General features: G+C 49.3%; 1 protein-coding gene across 1 annotated transcript in view; it reads left to right on the top strand.

Annotated features, from left to right (window-relative positions):
- The first annotated feature begins 2,016 nt into the window (after nucleotides 1–2,016).
- Nucleotides 2,017–12,394, top strand: part of LOC134908938 (cytochrome P450 2K6-like) — a 183,973-nt gene continuing 173,595 nt past the window's right edge. Inside the window, exon 1 of the mRNA XM_063915200.1 lies at nucleotides 2,017–2,382. The gene's annotated coding sequence lies outside the window, so the exon portion shown is untranslated. The remainder of the gene's footprint in view (nucleotides 2,383–12,394) is intronic.

Genomic DNA, 12,394 nt, shown 5'->3' on the forward strand with positions numbered 1-12,394 from the left:
CGAACCTGAGGTACCCTTGGTGAGAAGGGCAAATTTGGACATGTAGGTAAGCGTCCCTGATATCCAGTGACACCATATCGTCCCCTTCTTCCTGGTTCGCTATCACTGCTCTGAGTGACTCCATCTTGATTTGAACGCTTGTATGTAAGTGTTCAAATATTTCAGATCTCACCTAGCCGTCTGGCTTCAGTACCACAATATAGTGTGGAATAATACCCCTTCCCTTGTTGTAGAAGGGGTACTTTGATTATCACCTGCTGGGAATACAGCCTGTGAATTGTTCCCAATACTGCCTCCCTGTCGGAGGGAGACGTTGGTAAAGCAGACTTCAGGAACTTGTGAGGGGGAGACGTCTCGAATTTCCAATGTACACCTGGGATACTACGTGTAGGATCCAGGAGTCCACTTGTGAGTGAGCCCACTGCGTGCTGAAACTCTTGAGATGACCCCCTACCGCACCTGAGTCCGCTTGTACGGCCCCAGCGTCATGCTGCGGACTTGGCAGAAGCTGTGGAGGGCTTCTGTTCCTGGGAATGGGCTGCCTCCTGCAGTCTTCTTCCCTTTCCTCTACCCCTGGGCAGATATGACTGGCCCTTTTGCCCGCCTGCCCTTATGGGGACGAAAGGACTGAGACTGAAAAGACTGTGTCCTTTTCTGCTGAGATGTGACTTGGGGTAACAAAAGGTGGATTTTTCAGCTGTTGCCATGGCCACCAGGTCCGATGGACCGCCCCTTTATACGGCAATACTTCCATGTGCCGTCTGGAATCTGCATCACCTGACCACTGTCGTCTGGCAGATATGGACATCACATTTACTCTTGATGCCAGAATGCAAATATCCCTCTGCGCATCTCGCATATATAGAAATGCATCCTTAAAATGCTCTATAGTCAATAAAATCTTGTCCCTGTCAAGGGTATCAATATTTTCAGTCAGGAAATCCGACCAAGCCCCCTCAGCGCTGCACATCCAGGCTGAGGCGATTGCTGGTCGTAGTATAACACCAGTATATGTGTATATACTTTTAGGATATTTTTTCAGCTTCCTATCAGCTGGCTCCTTGAGGGCTGCCGTATCTGGAGACGGTAACGCCACTTGTTTTTATAAGCGTGTGAGCGCCTTATTCACCCTAAAGTGTGTTTCCCAACTCGCCCTAACTTCTGGCGGGAAAGGGTATACCGCCAATAATTTTCTATCGGAGGAAACCCACGTATCATCACACACTTCATTTAATTTATCTGATTCAGGAAAAACTATAAGTAGTTTATTCACACCCTACATAATACCCTTATTTGTGGTACTTGTAGTATCAGAAATATGTAACACCTCCTTCATTGCCCTTAACATGAAACGTGTGGCCCTAAAGGAAAATACGTTTGTTTCTTCACCGTCGACACTGGAGTCAGTGTCCGTGTCTGTGTCTGTGTCGACCGACTGAGGTAAATGGGCGTTTTTACAAGCCCCTGACGGTGTCTGAGACGCCTGGACAGGTACTAATTTGTTTGCCAGCCGTCTCATGTCGTCAACCGACCTTACAGCGTGTTGACATTATCACGTAATTCCTAAATAAGCCATCCATTCCAGTGTCGACTCCCTAGAGAGTGACATCACCAATACAGGCAATTTGCTCCGCCTCCTCACCAACATCGTCCTCCTACATGTCGACACACACGTACCGACACACAGCACACACACAGGGAATGCTCTGACAGAGGACAGGACCCCACTAGCCCTTTGGGGAGACAGAGGGAGAGTTTGCCAGCACACACCAAAAACGCTATAATTATACAGGGACAACCCCTTATACAAGTGTTTTCCCTTATAGCATTTTTATATATGTAATCATATCGCCAAATAAGTGCCCCCCCTCTCTGTTTTAACCCTGTTTCTGTAGTGCAGTGCAGGGGAGAGCCTGGGAGCCTTCCTCACAGCAGAGCTGAGCAGGAAAATGGCGCCGTGTGCTGAGGAGAATAGGCCCCGCCCCCTTTTCGGCGGGCTCTTCTCCCGGAGTTTGTGAGATCTGGCAGGGGTTAAATACATCCATATAGCCTCAAGGGCTATATGTGATGTATTTTAGCCATAAAAAGGTATTATACATTGCTGCCCAGGGCGCCCCCCCAGCGCCCTGCACCCTCAGTGACAGTTGGTGACTGTTGGTGAAGTGTGCTGACAACAATGGCGCACAGCTGCAGTGCTGTGCGCTACCTTATGAAGACTGAAAGTCTTCTGCCGCCTGTTTCTGGACCTCTTCAACTTCGGCATCTGCAAGGGGGGTCGGCGGCACGGCTCCGGGACGAACCCCAGGGTGAGACCTGTGTTCCGACTCCCTCTGGAGCTAATGGTGTCCAGTAGCCTAAGAAGCAAATCCATCCTGCACGCAGGTGAGTTTTCTTCTCTCCCCTAAGTCCCTCGTAGCAGTGAGCCTGTTGCCAGCAGGACTCACTGAAAATAAAAAAATAAGAATTTACTTACCGATAATTCTATTTCTCGGAGTCCGTAGTGGATGCTGGGGTTCCTGAAAGGACCATGGGGAATAGCGGCTCCGCAGGAGACAGGGCACAAAAAAGTAAAGCTTTTACCAGATCAGGTGGTGTGCACTGGCTCCTCCCCCTATGACCCTCCTCCAGACTCCAGTTAGGTACTGTGCCCGGACGAGCGTACACAATAAGGGAGGCAATTTGAATCCCGGGTAAGACTCATACCAGCCACACCAATCACACCGTACAACTTGTGATCTAAACCCAGTTAACAGTATGATAACAGAAAGAGCCTCTTAAAGATGGCTCCTTAACAATATAACCCGAATTTGTTAACAATAACTATGTACAGTATTGCAGATAATCCGCACTTGGGATGGGCGCCCAGCATCCACTACGGACTCCGAGAAATAGAATTATCGGTAAGTAAATTCTTATTTTCTCTATCGTCCTAAGTGGATGCTGGGGTTCCTGAAAGGACCATGGGGATTATACCAAAGCTCCCAAACGGGCGGGAGAGTGCGGATGACTCTGCAGCACCGAATGAGAGAATTCCAAGTCCTCTTTTGCCAGGGTATCAAATTTGTAGAATTTTACAAACGTGTTTTCCCCCGACCACGTAGCTGCTCGACAGAATTGTAATGCCGAGACCCCTCGGGCAGCCGCCCAAGATGAGCCCACCTTCCTTGTGGAATGGGCCTTAACAGATTTAGGCTGTGGCAGGCCTGCCACAGAATGAGCAAGTTGAATTGTGTTACAAATCCAACGAGCAATCGTCTGCTTAGAAGCAGGGGCACCCAACTTGTTGGGTGCATATAGTATCAACAGCGAGTCAGATTTTCTGACTTCAGCCGTCCTTGAAATGTATATTTTTAAGGCTCTGACAACGTCCAACAACTTGGAGTCCTCCAAGTCGCCAGTGGCCGCAGGCACCACAATAGGTTGGTTCAGGTGAAACGCTGATACCACCTTAGGGAGAAAATGCGGACGAGTCCTCAGTTCTGCCCTATCCGAATGGAAGATTAGATAAGGGCTTTTATAAGATAAAGCCGCCAATTCAGATACTCTCCTGGCGGAAGCCAGGGCCAGTAACATAGTCACTTTCCATGTGAGATATTTAAAATCCACCTTTTTCAATGGTTCAAACCAATGGGATTTGAGGAAATCTAAAACTACATTTAGATCCCACGGTGCCACCGGAGGCACCACAGGAGGCTGTATATGCAGTACTCCTTTAACAAAAGTCTGTACCTCAGGAACTGAGGCCAATTCTTTTTGGAAGAATATTGACAGGGCCGAAATTTGAACCTTAATAGATCTCAATTTGAGACCCATAGACAATCCTGATTGTAGGAAATGTAGGAAACGACCCAGTTGAAATTCCTCCGTCGGAACACTCCGATCCTCGCACCACGCGACATATTTTCGCCAAATGCGGTGATAATGTTTCGCGGTGACTTCCTTCCTTGCCTTAATCAAGGTAGGAATGACTTCTTCTGGAATGCCTTTCCCTTTTAGGATCTGGCGTTCAACCGCCATGCCGTCAAACGCAGCCGCGGTAAGTCTTGAAAGAGACAGGGACCCTGTTGTAGCAGGTCCCTTCTCAGAAGTAGAGGGCACGGGTCGTCCGTGACCAACTCTTGAAGTTCCGGGTACCAAGTCCTTCTTGGCCATCCGGAGCCACTAGTATTGTTCTTACTCCTCCTCACCGTATAATCTTCAATACCTTTGGTATGAGAGGCAGAGGAGGAAACACATATACTGATTTGTACACCCAAGGTGTTACCAGTGCGTCCACAGCTATTGCCTGTGGATCTCTTGACCTGGCGCAATACTTGTCCAGTTTCTTGTTGAGGCGAGACGCCATCATGTCTACCATTGGTCTTTCCCAACAGTTTATTAGCATGTGGAAGACTTCTGGATGAAGACCCCCCTCTCCCGGGTGAATATCGTGTCTGCTGAGGAAGTCTGCTTCCCAGTTGTCCACGCCCGGGAAGAACACTGCTGACAGTGCTATTACGTGATTCTCCGCCCAGCGAAGAATCTTGGCAGCTTCTGCCATTGCACTCCTGCTTCTTGTGCCGCCCTGTCTGTTTACATGGGCGACCGCCGTGATGTTGTCCGACTGAATCAACACCGGTTTTCCTTGCAGGAGTGGTTCCGCCTGGCTTAGAGCATTTTAGATTGCTCTTAGTACCAGAATGTTTATGTGAAGAGACTTTTCCAGGTTCGTCCATACCCCCTGGAAGTTTCTTCCTTGTGTGACTGCTCCCCAACCTCTCAGGCTGGCGTCCGTGGTCACCAGGATCAAATCCTGTATGCCGAATCTGCGGCCCTCCAATAGATGAGCCTTTTGCAACCACCACAGAAGATATACCCTTGTCCTTGGCGACCGGGTTATTCGCAGGTGCATCTGAGGATGCGACCCTGACCATTTGTCCAACAGATCCCTTTGGAAAATTCTTGCATGGAATCTGCCGAATGGAATTGCTTCGTAAAAAGCCACCATTTTTCCCAGGACTCTTGTGCATTGATGTACAGACACCTTTCCTGGTTTTAGGAGGTTCCTGACAGGTCGGATAACTCCTTGGCTTTTTCCTCGGGAAGAAAAACCTTTTTCTGAACCGTGTCCAGAATCATCCCTAGGAACAGCAGACGTATCGTCGGAAAACAGCTGCGATTCTTGGAATATTTAGAATCCAGTCGTGCCGTCGAAGAACTACTTTAGATAGTGCTCTTCCGACCTCCAACTGTTCTCTGGAACTTGCCCTTTTTAGGTCGTGCAAGTAAGGGATAATTTAGATGCCTTTTTTCTTTGAAGAAACATCTTTTCGGCCATTACCTTGGTAAAAAGGCCCGGGGTGCCGTGGATAATTCAAACGGCATCGTCTGAAACTGATATTGACAGTTCTGTACCACGAACCAGAGGTACCCTTGATGAGAAGGACAAAATTTGGACATGGAGGTAATCCTTGATGTCCAGGGACACCATATAGTCCCCTTTTTTCCGGTTCGCTATCACTGCTCTGAGTGACTTTATCTCGATTTGAACCTTTTATGTAAGTGTTCAAAACATTTTAGATTTAGACTATGTGTCACCAAGCCGTCTGGCTTCAGTACCACAATATAGTGTGGAAAAATAATACCCTTTTCCTTGTCGTAGGAGGGGTACTTTGATTATCACCTGCTGGATATACAGCTTGTGAATTGTTTCCAATGCTGCCTCCCTGTCGGAGGGAGCCGTTGGTAAAGCAGACTTCAGGAACCTGCGAGGAGAAGATGTCTCGACTCTCCAATCTTTACCCCTGGGATAATACTCGTACGATCTAGGGGTCAACTTGCGAGTGATCCCACTGCGCCCTGAGACTCTTGAGACTACCCCCCCACCTTGAGTCCGCTTGCACGGCCCCAGCGTCATGCTGAGGACTTGGCAGACGCGGTGGAGGGCTTCTTTTCCTGGGAAAGGGCTGCCTGCTGCAGTCTACTTCCCTTACCTCTATGTCTGGGCAGATATGACTGGCCTTTTGCCTGCATGCCCTCATGGGAAAGGAAAGATTGAGGCTGAAAAGACGGTGTCTTTTTTAGCTGAGATGTAACTTGGGGTAAAAAAGGTTTTCCCAGCTGTTGCTGTGGTCCCCAGGTCCGATGGACCGACCCCCAAATAACTCCTTCCCTTTATACAGCAATACTTCCATCTGCCGTATGGGATCTGTATCACCTGACCACTGTCGTGTCCCTGACATCTTCTGGGAGATATGGACAACGCACTTATCTTGATGCCAGAGAGCAAATATCCCTCTGTGCATCTCACATACATATATATAGAATGCATCCTATTAAATGCTCTACATGAATAAAATATTTTCAGTCAGGGAATCCGACCAAGCCAACCCAGCACTGCATCTCCAGGCTGATGGCGATCGCTGGTCGCAGTATAACCACCGTATGTGTGTATATACTTTTTAGGATATTTTTTCAGCTTCCTATCAGCTGGCTCCTTGAGGGCGGCCGTATCTGGAGACGGTAACGCCACTTGATAAGCGTGTGAGCGCCTTATCACCCTAAGGGGTGTTTCCCAACGTACCCTAATTTCTGGCGGGAAAGGGTATAACGCCAATATTTGCTATCGGGGTAACCCTACGCATCATCACACACTTCATTTTATTTTATCTGATTCAGGAAAAACTACAGGTAGTTTTTTCCACTCCCACATAATACCCTTTCTTGTGGTACTTGTAGTATCAGAAACACGTAACACCTCCTTCATTGCCCTTAACGTGTGGCCCTAATGAGAAATACGTTTGTTTATTCACCGTCGACACTGTATTCAGTGTCCGTGTCTGTGTCTGTGTCGACCGACTGAGGTAAATGGGCGTTTTTAAAACCCCTGACGGTGTTTCTGAGACGCCTGGACCGGTCCTAATAGATTGTCGGCCGTCTCATGTCGTCAACCGACCTTGCAGCGTGTTGACATTCTCACGTAATTCTCTAAATAAGCCATCCATTCCGGTGTCGACTCCCTAGAGAGTGACATCACCATTACAGGCAATTTCTCCGCCTCCTCACCAACATCGTCCTCATACATGTCGACACACACGTACCGACACACAGCACACACACCGGGAATGCTCTGACAGAGGACAGGACCCACTAGCCCTTTGGGGAGACAGAGGGAGAGTCTGCCAGCACACACCAAAAACGCTATAATTATATAGGGACAACCTTATATAAGTGTTTCTCCCTTATAGCATCTTTTATATATATACAATATCGCCAAAATCAGTGCCCCCCCTCTCTGTTTTAACCCTGTTTCTGTAGTGCAGTGCAGGGGAGAGCCTGGGAGCCTTCTCTCCAGCTTTTCTGTGAGAGAAAATGGCGCTGTGTGCTGAGGAGATAGGCCCCGCCCCTTTTACGGCGGGCTCGTCTCCCGCTATTTTTGAAGTTAGGCAGGGGTTAAATATCTCCATATAGCCTCTGTGGGCTATATGTGAGGTATTTTTTGCCTCTAATAAGGTTTTTATTTGCCTCTCAGAGCGCCCCCCCCAGCGCTCTGCACCCTCAGTGACTGTTGTGTGAAGTGTGCTGAGAGGAAAATGGCGCACAGCTGCAGTGCTGTGCGCTACCTTTATGAAGACTCAGGAGTCTTCAGCCGCCGATTTTGGACCTCTTCTCTCTTCAGCGTCTGCAAGGGGGCCGGCGGCGCGGCTCCGGTGACCATCCAGGCTGTACCTGTGATCGTCCCTCTGGAGCTAGTGTCCAGTAGCCAAGCAGCAAATCCACTCTGCACGCAGGTGAGTTCACTACTTCTCCCCTAAGTCCCTCGTTGCAGTGATCCTGTTGCCAGCAGGACTCACTGTAAAGTAAAAAACCTAAGCTAAACTTTCTCTAAGCAGCTCTTTAGGAGAGCCACCTAGATTGCACCCTTCTCGTTCGGGCACAAAATCTAACTGGAGTCTGGAGGAGGGTCATAGGGGGAGGAGCCAGTGCACACCACCTGATCTGGTAAAAGCTTTACTTTTTTGTGCCCTGTCTCCTGCGGAGCCGCTATTCCCCATGGTCCTTTCAGGAACCCCAGCATCCACTTAGGACGATAGAGAAACCTAACTTAAACTTTTATTCTAAGCAGCTCAGGAGAGCCACCTAGATTGCACCCTTCTCGTCGGGCACAAAAATCTAACTGAGGCTTGGAGGAGGGTCGTAGGGGGAGGAGCCAGTGCACACCACCTGATCCTAAAGCTTTTATTATTGTGCCCTGTCTCCTGCGGAGCCGCTATATCCCCATGGTCCTGACGGAGTCCCCAGCATCCACTAGGACGTCAGAGAAATGGCCACCGTGGGGGGAGCCTGCCCTCGGAGCACAGTACTCCCCCCAGCTAGATCATTCAAATGCCCGCTGACACCCCAGGCCACTGGGGCCCTGTAATGCCCACCAGCAGCCAGGGGTGCATCAGGGGCCACAATAGCACCGGGCATGGGACCCACAGGGGGCCTGCTATGCCCCAGGGTAGCCGCTCCCGCACCCACCCCTATAATTGAAACCAGTGCGGCCGGGGGTGCCGAATCCCCGCCGCGCATGTAGCCCGCAGCAGCACCGGTGACCGCCGTCCCATACCCGCTGATCACGGGAGAGACGCGGCCGCCCGGTGCTGCAGGCACAGGGACACTCACGGCCGGGGGTGCCGAATCCCCGCCACGAGACATCAGTCCCCCAGCGCCAACGGCCGCCGTGCCAGACCCGCTGACCGCGGGACGCACGGAGCCGCCGGGCGCTGCAGTGTGCACGGAGACGGGAGGCGCTGACGGATCATGCGCCGTCGCGTCTCCCGCTCTGGAGCTGAGAGCGGGCCTGGCAGGGAGAGCAGCAGAGCGGAGGAGGCGCACAGCCCCAGGCGGGGGAGCAGAGCGCTTGGGCCTGGGCATGCTGCAGGGGACACACGAGCTGGACAATTTGGAATGGCAGGGAGGGGGGCAAGAGAAGGGCAGGGGGGGGGCAACAAATAATTGAAAACTGTACAAAAGTATAACATGAAAGTAGATAGGAAAGGGATAGATAAAGAAATAAGGAATAAAGAATAACTGAAAAGGAGGGAATAGAGGAAAAATCAGAGCAAGAAATCTCCAGGGGTAGAAAGAGTGAGAGAGACAGCAATAATACAGCCTGCACTTATCACTTCCAACCGACAAGAGGAAGCAAATCTGGAAGTTTCTCCCCTTCATGCACTAAATCACCTCCCCTACACTCACCGATAGGCTGGCCTTAACCAATTACAACTCACTCAAAACTCTGATCTGCCTAGCAACAAAGACATCTTCAACCAATCACAAAAATGTAAGACTCTTATATAGATTTCCTGCCTAGCCAGGCACTCTCCTTATCAAGTCTAGTGGTGTTTGGAGTGAATCCTATGTATTTCTGTCTTCTGTCCATGATAATGTTTTTTTTATTGTTGAGTGATACAGTTCTCATTTACTGGACACCTCACTTGGCCCATTCTGTGATTTTGGGTGCAATTGAAAATCACCCCTAATCACTCCTATTCACCGGAATAAAAACCGCCTTTTTACTAAATCAACTTTTCTAGGCTATTCTATAGTACAGAGCTGGCCAAACCAGTCCTCGAGATCTACCAACAGTTCACATTTTCCAGCCCACCTAGCTAGTGCACAGGTGTAGTCATTAATAATTAATGTGCTGCATTCATTCCTAACTGACAATTCTACAGGTCTCCAGGAGGCCTGGAAAACATGAACTGTTGGTAGATCTCGAGGACCGGTTTGGCCAGCCCTGCTATAGTACATACTATAGCTGACAGATAAAATAGTGCTCACCAAGTATTACACATGGGAGCTTGTGCTATGAAACCCCCAGGTGCAGTCACAGAATATGAATATTCATACGATGGTATTTATTCTGAGAGAAGGTATACAGAATAAACTTATGCATGATACACTTATAAATGCAGACAAACAGGAACATGTATCAATGAAAAAGATAAATTGCAGACAGAAGGTAAATACTGGGAGTCCTGAACATACAGTGCACATTGGCCCTCATTCCGAGTTGTTCGCTCGCTAGCTGCTTTTAGCAGCATTGCACACGCTAGGCCGCCGCCCTCTGGGAGTGTATCTTACCTTAGCAGAATAGCGAACGAAAGATTAGCAAAACTGCTACTAAATAATTCTTAGCAGTTTCTGAGTAGCTCCAGACCTACTCCTAGATTGCGATCAGCTCAGTCCGTTTAGTTCCTGGTTTGTCGTCACAATCACGCCCTGCGTTCGGCAGCCACTCCCCCGTTTCTCCAGACACTCCCGCGTTTTTGCCTGACACGCCTGCGTTTTTCAGCACACTCCCGGAAAACGCTCAGTTACCACCCAGAAACGCTCCTTTCCTGTCAATCACTCACCGATCAGCAGTGCAACTGAAAAGCGCCGCACGAACAACAGCAAAACTGCTAAGTTTTCAGTTAAATTACTAAGCGCATGCGCCCTGCGTGCCATGCGCATGCGCATTTTGCAACAAATCGCAACATAGCGAAAATCGGCAACGAGCGAACAACTCGGAATGACCCCCAATATGCACAACGGGGATAACTGCAGCACATAACTCAGTGCTCCGAATGGTAGCTCATGGTAAAACCAAAGTCCTGGATAAGTAAATAATGCAGCCGGCAGTAACTCATAGGCCCTAATTCAGAGCTGATCGCAGCAGCAAATTTGTTAGTTAACGGGCAAAACCAAGGGGGTCATTCCGACCCGATCGCATGATGCGCTTCTTCGCAGTCGTGCGATCGGGTCGAAGCTGCGCATGCACGGCAGCCACATTGCGCAGGCACGTCGTTGCCCGGCGACGGCAGCTACGCCGTGATTGAAGAAAGCGGTCGCAGGGGTGACCGCAAGAAGATTGACAGGAGAAAGTTGTTCCGGGGCATCAACTGACCGTTTTCTGGGATCGGTTCAGCGAATGCAGGCGTGTCCAGGCGTTTGGAGGGCGGATGTCTGACGTCAATTCTGGATCGATCGCACAGGGTAAGTAACTATTACCCTGGTCTAGTTCTTTACAAAACTTTTTTCGTATGGCAGGGCTGCACAAGCGTTCGCAGCCTTGCTATGCAAAAAAGCTCTCCCCCATAGGCGGCGTCGAGTTGATCGCACGGGCAGAAAAAAGTTGCTACGTGCGATCAACTCGGAATGGCCCCCCATGTGCAGTGCAGGGGGGGGGCAGATATAACATGTGACAGCCGACCGTCCGTACACAAGCTACTAGTGATGAGCGGGTTCGGTTTCCGAGAAACCGAACCCCCCCGAACTTCACCCTTTTTACACGGGTCCGAGCCATACTCGGATTCTCCCGTATGGCTCGGTTAACCCGAGCGCGCCCGAACGTCATCATCCCGCTGTCGGATTCTCGCGAGATTCGGATTCTATATAAGCAGCCGCGCGTCGCCGCCATTTTCACACGTGCATTGAGATTGATAGGGAGAGGACGTGGCTGGCGTCCTCTCCGTTTATATACGAGACAGTTGATCTGATTGCTTTGCTTGTTTATTTTACTATTGTGGGGAGGATTGGGGAGCAGCTGTTAGGAGGAGTACAGTGCAGAGTATTGCTGATAGTGACCACCAGTTTTTTTATCCGTTCTCTGCCTGAAAAAAATGCTCCATACCATATCTGTGCTCAGTGTGCTGCATGATATATCTGTGCTGAGTGCTCACACTGCTTAATTGTGGGGACTGGGGAGCAGCTATAGCAGGAGTACAGTGCAGAGTTTTGCTGACAGTGACCACCAGTATACGTTTGTCTGCCTGAAAAACACTCCTGTGGCTTTTTTTTTTATACTAGTAGTTTAGCAGTCTGCTGACAGTGTCCAGCAGGTCCATTATACTGTATATAGCAGTATGGTAGGCCACTGCTGTACCTACCTCTGTGTCGTCACTCGTCATCCATAAAGTATACTATCCATCCATCTACATTGTATACCTGTGGTGGCTTTTTTTTTATACTAGTAGTTTAGCAGTCTGCTGACAGTGTCCACCAGGTCCATTATACTGTATATAGCAGTACGGTAGGCCACTGCTGTACCTACCTCTGTGTCGTCACTCGTCATCCAGTAAGTATACTATCCATCCATCTACATTGTATACCTGCGGTGCCTTTTAGTTGTGCGCATTAAAATATGGAGAACAAAAATGTGGAGGTTAAAAAAATAGGGAAAGGTCAAGATCCACTTCCACCTCGTGCTGAAGCTGCTGCCACTAGTCATGGCCGAGACGATGAAATGCCATCAACGTCGTCTGCCAAGGCCGATGCCCAATGTCATAGTACAGAGCATGTAAAATCCAAAACACAAAAGATCAGTAAAATGACCAAAAAATCTAAATTAAAAGCGTCTGAGGAGAAGCGTAAACTTGCCACTATG

The sequence above is a fragment of the Pseudophryne corroboree genome, chromosome 4 (assembly GCF_028390025.1).
Source record: "Pseudophryne corroboree isolate aPseCor3 chromosome 4, aPseCor3.hap2, whole genome shotgun sequence".
Lineage (NCBI taxonomy): Eukaryota > Metazoa > Chordata > Amphibia > Anura > Myobatrachidae > Pseudophryne > Pseudophryne corroboree.